Source organism: Esox lucius, chromosome 15 (genome assembly GCF_011004845.1).
Source record: "Esox lucius isolate fEsoLuc1 chromosome 15, fEsoLuc1.pri, whole genome shotgun sequence".
NCBI lineage: Eukaryota > Metazoa > Chordata > Actinopteri > Esociformes > Esocidae > Esox > Esox lucius.
In genome coordinates, this window is record NC_047583.1 from 3041699 (window position 1) to 3050999 (window position 9301).

At 41.6% G+C, this 9301-nt stretch overlaps 1 long non-coding RNA gene across 1 annotated transcript; it reads left to right on the top strand.

Annotated features, from left to right (window-relative positions):
* The first annotated feature begins 6369 nt into the window (after positions 1–6369).
* On the top strand, positions 6370–8123 carry LOC105016024. Its single transcript, XR_828419.2, has 3 exons — positions 6370–6449; positions 6835–6925; positions 7910–8123. It is a non-coding gene; the product is annotated as an uncharacterized LOC105016024 (long non-coding RNA).
* The last annotated feature ends 1178 nt before the right edge of the window (positions 8124–9301 follow it).

Below are 9301 nucleotides of genomic sequence, written 5' to 3' on the forward strand. Positions count from 1 at the left end.
CTGTTGTTTGGGAGGAACAGTCCCTCGTTGTACTTTTTAAACCCTTGAGGGATCCAAAACAGTACATTCGGTTTGTACAGGACTGCTAAGAACGCTACAGAACTCCATAGTTCAGTATCCCAGATTTTTGGCCTTTTACAACTTACCGACAACTCCTGAGGGCTTTTGGTATCTGTAGGCCAAGCATGTCAGACAGCTTTTAGAAAACACCAATTATTAGATTCGGATAAGAAATACCTTAATTGAGGCATCATTGTGTGCTAATTTTCAATCTCGCCTTAGTCTGTCAGCAACTCCTGTGATGAGATCATCATGTGTTCATTGTTATTTGGATTCAAATTTGTCCGTAACGGGTTCTGAAACATCCGAAGATGTCAGAAAAGCAATTACTGTCACTGAGGTGCCTAAGTCAGCGTGTCGTCTGATTTGACGGTTATCAGTCGTCCTCCACCACTCACGGTCTTCAGCACAGTAAACACCATTTACATAAATGTAGCTCCTCCCCCTGGCTCAGGACATGACAACACAACAACACGCCTGTAGGGCTGAATAGGAGAATACACACACACACACGGATCGCATAGTCATAGCTCAGAAGCACACACACGTCAATGCCTTTGTCTACACACACAAACACACGTCGACAACGCGCACGTCCATACACATCAATGTCCACATACACACACATCAATGCTCACACACACACACACACACACACACACACACACACACGGCAGTCGTCCTCGGCCTATGTGTGGCAGGGATCTCAGGGACAGGAGGTGTGTGATGATGAATAAGCTCCTCTCTGCACCTCCAGAAGGCCTGCCTGCCGGGAGCACGGAAGGACAGAGGAGGGCACGATCCACTGAGCCTTTAGCCCTTGTTGTAGTGTGTGTGTGTGTGTGTGTGTGTGTGTGTGCGGTTGTGGTTGTGTGTGTGTGTGTGTGTATGTGTGTGTCAGTACACATCACACCTCCTGCCCCGTCTCACTCTGCAGTTCTGGCCGGGCCGCTAGAGGACCGAGGGCTGCTTCCTCCCTACCCATCTGCCCCGGCCCCACCCTGACGGCCCCCGGCTATGGGCCCTGACGGCCCCGATGCTGCAGTGATGGATGACTGTGTGCTGAAGTTCAGTGCCGGAGCTGCTATCTGCTGTGTGCGTCCCTGTGTGCCATTCACATCCTCTTCTCCTCTCTCCTTGTAAAACTGTCTCCAGCCTTTATTTAGTGAGCCACACTTTATAGAGAGAAGGAGCACTAGGTGGAAAGTTAAAGAGCAGAGCAGCAAGGCATCAGCATTTTGGCCATAAAGCAATCTAGTAAAACTGGTACACATATTGAGTACACTGATCCCTTTTATGTCCTTTATTACACAGTAAGTGTTATTATTTGTTTGTGTGTGTATTGGAGAGACAGGGAATGGACACAGTGCCTCTGTGTTCTGGTGCTCTGAAGGGGGTTTTATTAAAAGAAATGGTACAGAGGAATAAAACAAAAGCAGGGTACAGCATCATACTCTTCCCTTCTTCCTCTGTTGCCCATAGCTGCTTTTCTAGGGCCCTTTTATCCTCCCTGATTGGGGGCTAGTGTACCTCATCAAGGCATGGCAGTCAAAGTGTTTTCTAAAACAACAGCTGAGCCACATGCCAGGGGGTTCTCCCCCGGGTCGTTGACCCAATGCTGGTGCAGTATATAATATGTAAATTACACATATACTGATATGGAGAGTACCGTCTATAGTGTGAACCCAAGAATCTTGCATGTAACCGTACATAATAAACACAATTAACATGATAAATTACCCTAAAACATGAATGAATCCACAACAATTGGGCTTATGAGTCCCATTCCGACCCCAAAGGAGGGACGAAGGACCGTTATGGGCCCGTAATCAGCCATTAGTCTGGAAGGTATACAGCCTTTAATGAGAGGACATGGGGCAGCAGCTGTGTGGTGCCAGGAACTAGTTAGTATTTTCTAATGAGCGTTTCCCTCTTTTGCCGGATCTTCAACAGTAGTGGAAGTGTTCTGCAGTAGTTAAAGCAGAACAGTGACGTGTTCTGAAAGAGAAGGCTGGGAATTAGTCTATAGGAGGATGTGCCTGTACACAAAAATAACATATTGTAATATATTTTACAATATATACAGCTCTGGAGAAAATTCACAGACTTTTTCGAAAAAGGAACAGAAGGGTTAAAATTAAGAGACCACTGCAAATTGTACGCTTTTGTTCCTCACTCAAAATGTTAATTACATTTAAAATTTTCTTTTTTTCCGGAGCTGTATATATATGTATATATATGTATATATATATATATATATATATATATATATATATATATTTATATATATATACAGTATACACTCACCTAAAGGATTATTAGGAACACCTGTTCAATTTCTCATTAATGCAATTATCTAATCAACCAATCACATGGCAGTTGCTTCAATGCATTTAGGGGTGTGGTCCTGGTCAAAACAATCTCCTGAACTCCAAACTGAATGTCAGAATGGGAATACCACTCATCTCCACTACAAATAGGAAAAAGAGGCTACAATTTGCACGAGCTCACCAAAATTGGACAGTTGAAGACTGGAAGAATGTTGCCTGGTCTGATGAGTCTCGATTTCTGTTGAGACATTCAGATGGTAGAGTCAGAATTTGGCGTAAACAGAATGAGAACATGGATCCATCATGCCTTGTTACCACTGTGCAGGCTGGTGGTGGTGGTGTAATGGTATAGGGGATGTTTTCTTGGCACACTTTAGGCCCCTTAGTGCCAATTGGGCATTGTTTAAATGCCACGGCCTACCTGAGCATTGTTTCTGACCATGTCCATCCCTTTATGACCACCATGATGGCTACTTCCAGCAGGATAATGCACCATGTCACAAAGCTCGAAACATTTCAAATTGGTTTCTTGAACATGACAATGAGTTCACTGTACTGAAATGGCCCCCACAGTCACCAGATCTCAACCCAATAGAGCATCTTTGGGATGTGGTGGAACAGGAGCTTCGTGCCCTGGATTGGCATCCCACAAATCTCCATCAACTGCAAGATGCTATCCTATCAATATGGGCCAACATTTCTAAAGAATGCTTTCAGCACCTTGTTCAATCAATGCCACGTAGAATTAAGGCAGTTCTGAAGGCGAAAGGGGGTCAAACACAGTATTAGTATGGTGTTCCTAATAATCCTTTAGGTGAGTGTATATGTGTATGTGTATGTGTGTGCATGTTGGTATCTAAATATCTGTATATGTCTTATATTTACATGCATTTTATTTTTAATTACAGAAATCTATATTTAAATTCCTAAATGGTACGTAGTTGAATTCCAGAAGGTACAGTATTTGAAAATATTTTATTAATTTATGTGTTTAATAAATGGTTTTAAATAAGTTTGACATTTATTTGAATAATTAATTTAAAAAATGATACAGGTAGAAAACGATAATAAATAAATGTTACCAGAGTTCACTAAAATGATACATAAATGGTGCAGATTGAGTTGAACATCAGGCAAGATACAATGCAGCCTAAAATGTAAATACCTATCTATAGGGATAAGTCTATAGTCTTAAGACAGTCCAAGTACAAACAAATGTGTCTGCAACATGAGCTGAATTCCATTCGCATTCATTGACAAAAATATCCCAGTTAAATATCCACAACATTAAAATGTCCATATACAGGAATAGTTATTACAACATTATCATTACATCACATAAAATATCTAAAATTAGAATCAGGTGCAAAACAATGAAATAATTAGAAAATCATTATTAAATGTAACTTCGTCCAGGCTTACATAAGGATTATAAACTTGGTTTGGTCTGGTTTGGTCTTAAATATGGGTATGTGCTTGTACTTTGTACCAAGATCAAAAGACCTACCTGAGGATAATCTACACATGGAGAGAATCCAGACCGCTGGCTATCGACATAGGAGAGTGGAAATTTAGCCCAAGAGCTGACCGAAAGATGGTCATAGAAGTCTCTATGAACCCGAGGGTAACATCAGGTTAACCACAGGCCCCTTTTGTCACTGTTAATGTCAAAAAAATAAGCAAGACAAAGGGTGCACTAACTTTTTCAGGGGGTGCACTACCTTTTTCACGTGATTCTACATATTATCAGACTACTGTAGGTACATTTAAAGGAGCACTAATCATGTATAAACTATACCAATCTGATTGCCAGCGGTTTCGGGGGGAAAAGCCTTTAATGCTATTTTCTGTGTTAAATAAATGAGTTGCATCCTATTGACAAGCTCACCACCATGGATGTTAACTTAAAAGTCAAGATGTGCAGATGAAGGGGATTATTCAGATCATTTAGAATGTTCTGTTTCAAAATCTGCCTGGACTACAAACAACATTTTAGCCACAACTATTATGCTGTCATGGGGAAGTGCTGAAGAAACCCGCCATTATCAGATATCATTTGTAAACATGAAATGGTTCCAAGTGTCACTGTAGCACAAATCTAATCAGGACAAACAATAAGATGGAAGTATTAGGCAGCAGATTATTTAGAAATGAAAGACAGTACAGCTCCTAGCTTAATCATTGATCAAAGAGTAGGTGAATAAATACATTTGGATGTGTGAGTGTGTGTGTGTATTGATACAGTAAATAGGGACTAATTTTAAAATCCGTTGTGGGTTAATGTAACCAAAATAAGATGGGATCCTCACCAGCCTCTAGTCACGACTCTCACTCTTTCTCTCTCTACCTTCTCTCTATAATCTCTCTCTCTCTCTACCTTCTCTCTCTAATCTCTCTCTCTCTCTCTACCTTCTCTCTCTAATCTCTCTCTCTACCTTCTCTCTCTAATCTCTCTCTCTTTCTACCTTCTCTCTCTAATCTCTCTCTCTACCTTCTCTCTCTAATCTCTCTCTCTCTCTCTAATTATCTCTAATCTCTCTCTCTCTCTCTCTACCTTCTCTCTCAAATCTCTCTCTCTCTCTCTCTACCTACTCTCTCAAATCTCTCTCTCTCTTTACCTTCTCTCTCTAATCTCTCTCTCTCTACCTTCTCTCTCTCTACCTTCTCTTTCTAATCTCTCTCTCTACCTTCTCTCTCTCTCTCTACCTTCTCTCTCCACCTTCACACTCTGCCTTCTCTCTCTTTACTTGCTCTCTCTATACATTTTCTATACAATTAATTTTTTTAAACTAAAGACCACAGTTTACCATTCATTACTATGCCGTAGCCATGATGTCCATATTAGCATGAAACAAACCCTGGAGAAACTCAGTCAATTTGCTGAGACTGAAAAAGGCCCTGCTGATAATCATTATTATTTATTCAGCTGTTATAGCGCTTTTCATAGCGCAGTTCTGGACAAGCCAGAGTTGAAGGTTTCCAGTTGTTAAAGCCTCCAGCAGATCAAGATGGAGTCAAAAGAGAACCACATGTTCTGAGCCAATGGAGGAGGCAGGCAGGCAGACAGAACAGTTTAAGATGTCTCACCTTGGTATGCCACCTTGGTTCTTTGAAGCTTTTGAGTTCTTCTCAGTTTGAAATATCTTTATTGTAAAAAATGTATTCTATTATTTTGAGATACTGGATTTTTGATTTCCATGAGCTGTAAGCCATAATCTTCAAGATTGGAACATAAAAGGCTTGAAATATTTCACTTTATGTGAAATGAATCTAGAACATTTGAAGGTGCCACTTTTTGATTTGAAAAAAGGTGCCACGATATTCACCTTTTTGAGATGTAATCCAGACCTAATACTAAACATTTGAGAATTAAAACTAAAATGAAAGACTCAAACAACAAGAATATAAATATTTACCAAATTTCAAGGAATGAGCTCTCTGCCAGGCCTCTCGGTGCCATGGCAACCACATATCTGAAGCAACTCCCTCTGGGACTGTCCGAACAGGGAAACCATGCAGTGAATCTCAGGGGACACATCTTCTGCTGGGTGTAGGGTTGGAGAGGCAATGACATGCACATCCAGGGATCTGCATGTGAAGATGACCGATGCCACGGCTTTCGTGTCTGTGTGGCACAGCAAACATTGTCCCAGCACGTCACAAACACCCTCCTCGGCAGACGTCGGCTAATGGCCACGGCTGTTCTATTGGGTCATTGAGAATTTTAATGTGTCTGTGGAGGACTCTGTTTTTCTCCATGAGAGGTGTAACCAAGACTTCTTAGAGGGAGAGCTAGAGACAAAAAAAATACATAAATTGATACAAGGATATAAACACGTGTGAAGGAACAGAAGAGGCTGGATGAAAACACTTGTTAAGAGAGAAGACAACAGTCGCCCGGCGCCAACCGCTCCACTCCTCAGCTCAAAGCCTTGATTACAGAAGAGCACTACAGAAGTGTGGATCAGCGTTCTTTAAGGCTCCCTAATCACTGCGAGAGAGGGACTAAGAGATGAAGAGTAGAACCCGGGAAGGACAGCGGAGTCGACATCAAAAATGGTAGTGAACTCCAACAGATGAAGACAGGGATGTACAAGAAGAGATACAGTAGTTCAAGATGGGAATCTAGGAGAGGAGGAGAGACAACTTTAATTTGTAAGAGAGACAGAGAGAGAGGGAGCAAGAGAAGGGAGGAGAGATATATGTGCAAAAGAGAGAGAGAGGGGAGAGGGAAAGGTAGAGAGAGGTAAGTGTATGGCTATCTGTTTAACACTCTTTGCAGCTGATGATAGCCATAGCAGTCTAATGACCAGCCTGTCCAATTGTCCAGCTGTCCATCTTTCTGTCGATCTGTCTGTGTGTCAGTCATTCCATCTGTCTGGATCTGAACCATGTCTGCGTTTTTCCACCACGCTCATGTCCTCCCGTTCATGTCCCCCACAAGAGCAGCCTGACAAAGACGGGAAGAAGGACTGAGAAAATCGGAGACAACGGACAAGAAGAAACAGGGGGAAGATTGAAAAGATTGGCAGGAGGTAAAGAGAGGAGTGGAGAGGTGAAGAGGTTATGGGCGAGAGTGTGGTGGCTGAAGACCGCTGGAATTGCTTTGCCAAAGAAAAATTTTATTGTAATTCTCCTTCCTTTGTGCAAGCAGCTGATTGGCTATCCAGGGTTTTATGCGGAAAAACTTAACATGTCTGGTACTAAGTCCATCACACAGCCTAATTTAGTTCTGTAGTGACACACGCACATACACACACACACAGGCGCATATTATGCTCTAACACACATACACAATGTCACAGGCCTTCATGACAAAGATACTCTTTGTCAGAAATTTTTCTCCATCCTAGACTCCGTTTTCCAGCTTGGGGTCAACTCAGTTAACTATTCCCAAGTTGCTGAGGATCACAGACATTCCTAATGGAGAGACTGTACACATACAATTTAGTATGTCTACATGATGCCATAGTTCAGTGGTGTGCTTCAATTCGCTGAGGAGTGAGTCTCACAGGGCTAATTAGAGGGATGTTTCACAGAGAAACTACAGTAAGAGTTCTAGCTACCGACTGCTCACCACAGCTGTTGGTCTCCAATGATGTTAATACATAGCTGGAACTCGTTGTTGGCCTCTACAAGGCCATTCATATACTATTTTACGCACATCCATCAAATTTGGTACCTTTGAAATTTGTAATCTTTTTTATTATTCTACTCAAGAATGAGGTGCAAATATGCTGAGCTACTCAAACAATCTTGGCCATTTTCATAAGCATGGTTAGTTGTTTTTCTCACTGTGGTCACTGTGCTCTCATATTTCAGAGAAACAAGTGTTTAGAGTTATGGTCAACACTTACTAATCATGATAATCCCCTACAGCGTCAAGAATGCAGAGAGTGGCAGCTCTACTAAAGCCCATCGACCAAATGGCTTCGTCTGCAGCACCATCATCTCTCTCTCTCATCTCTCCTTTTCGTCTCTCTCACTCTCTTTCTCTTTCTGGTCTGTTGGTTTGGCAGAGTATAGACCCGGAAGATGACATCACCGGCAGTGACAAGCAGTACCCTCCCATGTCACCATCTGGCCCGGAGCGGAGGGAGGGCACAGCAGTATCCCTCACGACCCAGGATCGTCCACACGGCGGCGGGCACACACAGGCCCTGCCACCCACCCATGCCTTCTGCTGCCAGGTACAGCAACAGTACATCCATCTGCTTGCAGTCACTGTGGGGCTCTCTATAATGTCCATACCAGTAAGCAAATATGCTGTACCAGTCAAGAGTGTGTGCACACCTACTCATTCAAGGGTCTTTAGTTTGATTCTTTTCCACATTGTAGAATAATAGCGAAGACATCAGAACAATTAAATAACACATATGGAATCATGTAGCAACCAAAAAAGTGTTACATTTCATATTGTAGATTCTTTAAAGTAGTCAGCTTCTGCCCTGATGACAGCTTTACACACTCCAGCAACCTTCTTTTTAGTTTTACATGGCCTAGAAATAGACGCTACCAGTTATTGAAGACATTTTATGGCTGAAATTTTACAGTAGTGACACCTTGGTCTAAGGCAACAACTTGGAAAAAGACAGCTCCTGCACTTATTTAAGTCAAGCACTGTCCATAGTTGACCATATAACACAGACTGATACAATTTTATAAAGCATTGTATTATTAACATAATAACATAATGCTTTATAAAACAGGTAAGTATTTATTGAGGGCCAAATTTGTTTAACCCCAATTAACGACAGAAGATTATGTAAATAATTGTAATTCATTTAATCGTTTGACAGCACTAATACATAGATTATAACTGTTTGCCTCTTAGTCCCATGATGGTTTTGAGCCCAGGGGCTTCAGCCCAGCATGAATTCAGACTAATACCAAAATACACAAGCACATGAAAACACCATGAATGAAGTGAGTTATATTCTCAATAAAAGGAGATAAAAGAATATCCCACCCACAAACTATTCCAGAAGATATATCCAGGTCGGACTGCTGCAGCTTTAAACGTCAGTTGGCTGTTTTACTCCTTCGGCTTAGTAAATTAATTCCAAATCCATTTATCACATTTACTACTGCTTAAAAACCTAAGCCCTCCAGTTTTGTTCTGGTCTTCAGTGGATTTTTATAATTGAGTTCTACGTAATTACTGAAGAACTAATGCATCTTGAATGGCCTCTAAATCAATGTTAAAGATTTTTTCCTTCCACCTATACTAGTGGTATACATTGCCCTTTGTACATTGTATTCCATTTTGAGGCAAAACAATGCAAATATCTTCATTGTCCCAAAACCTATGGAGGGCACAGCACATGCTCTGGGCTTCAAGAAAATCCAGTATTAATGTTGGTTAGTTGGTTGCGTGTGAGCGGCTCTACCAGTGGGGCTGTCTGTTTGAA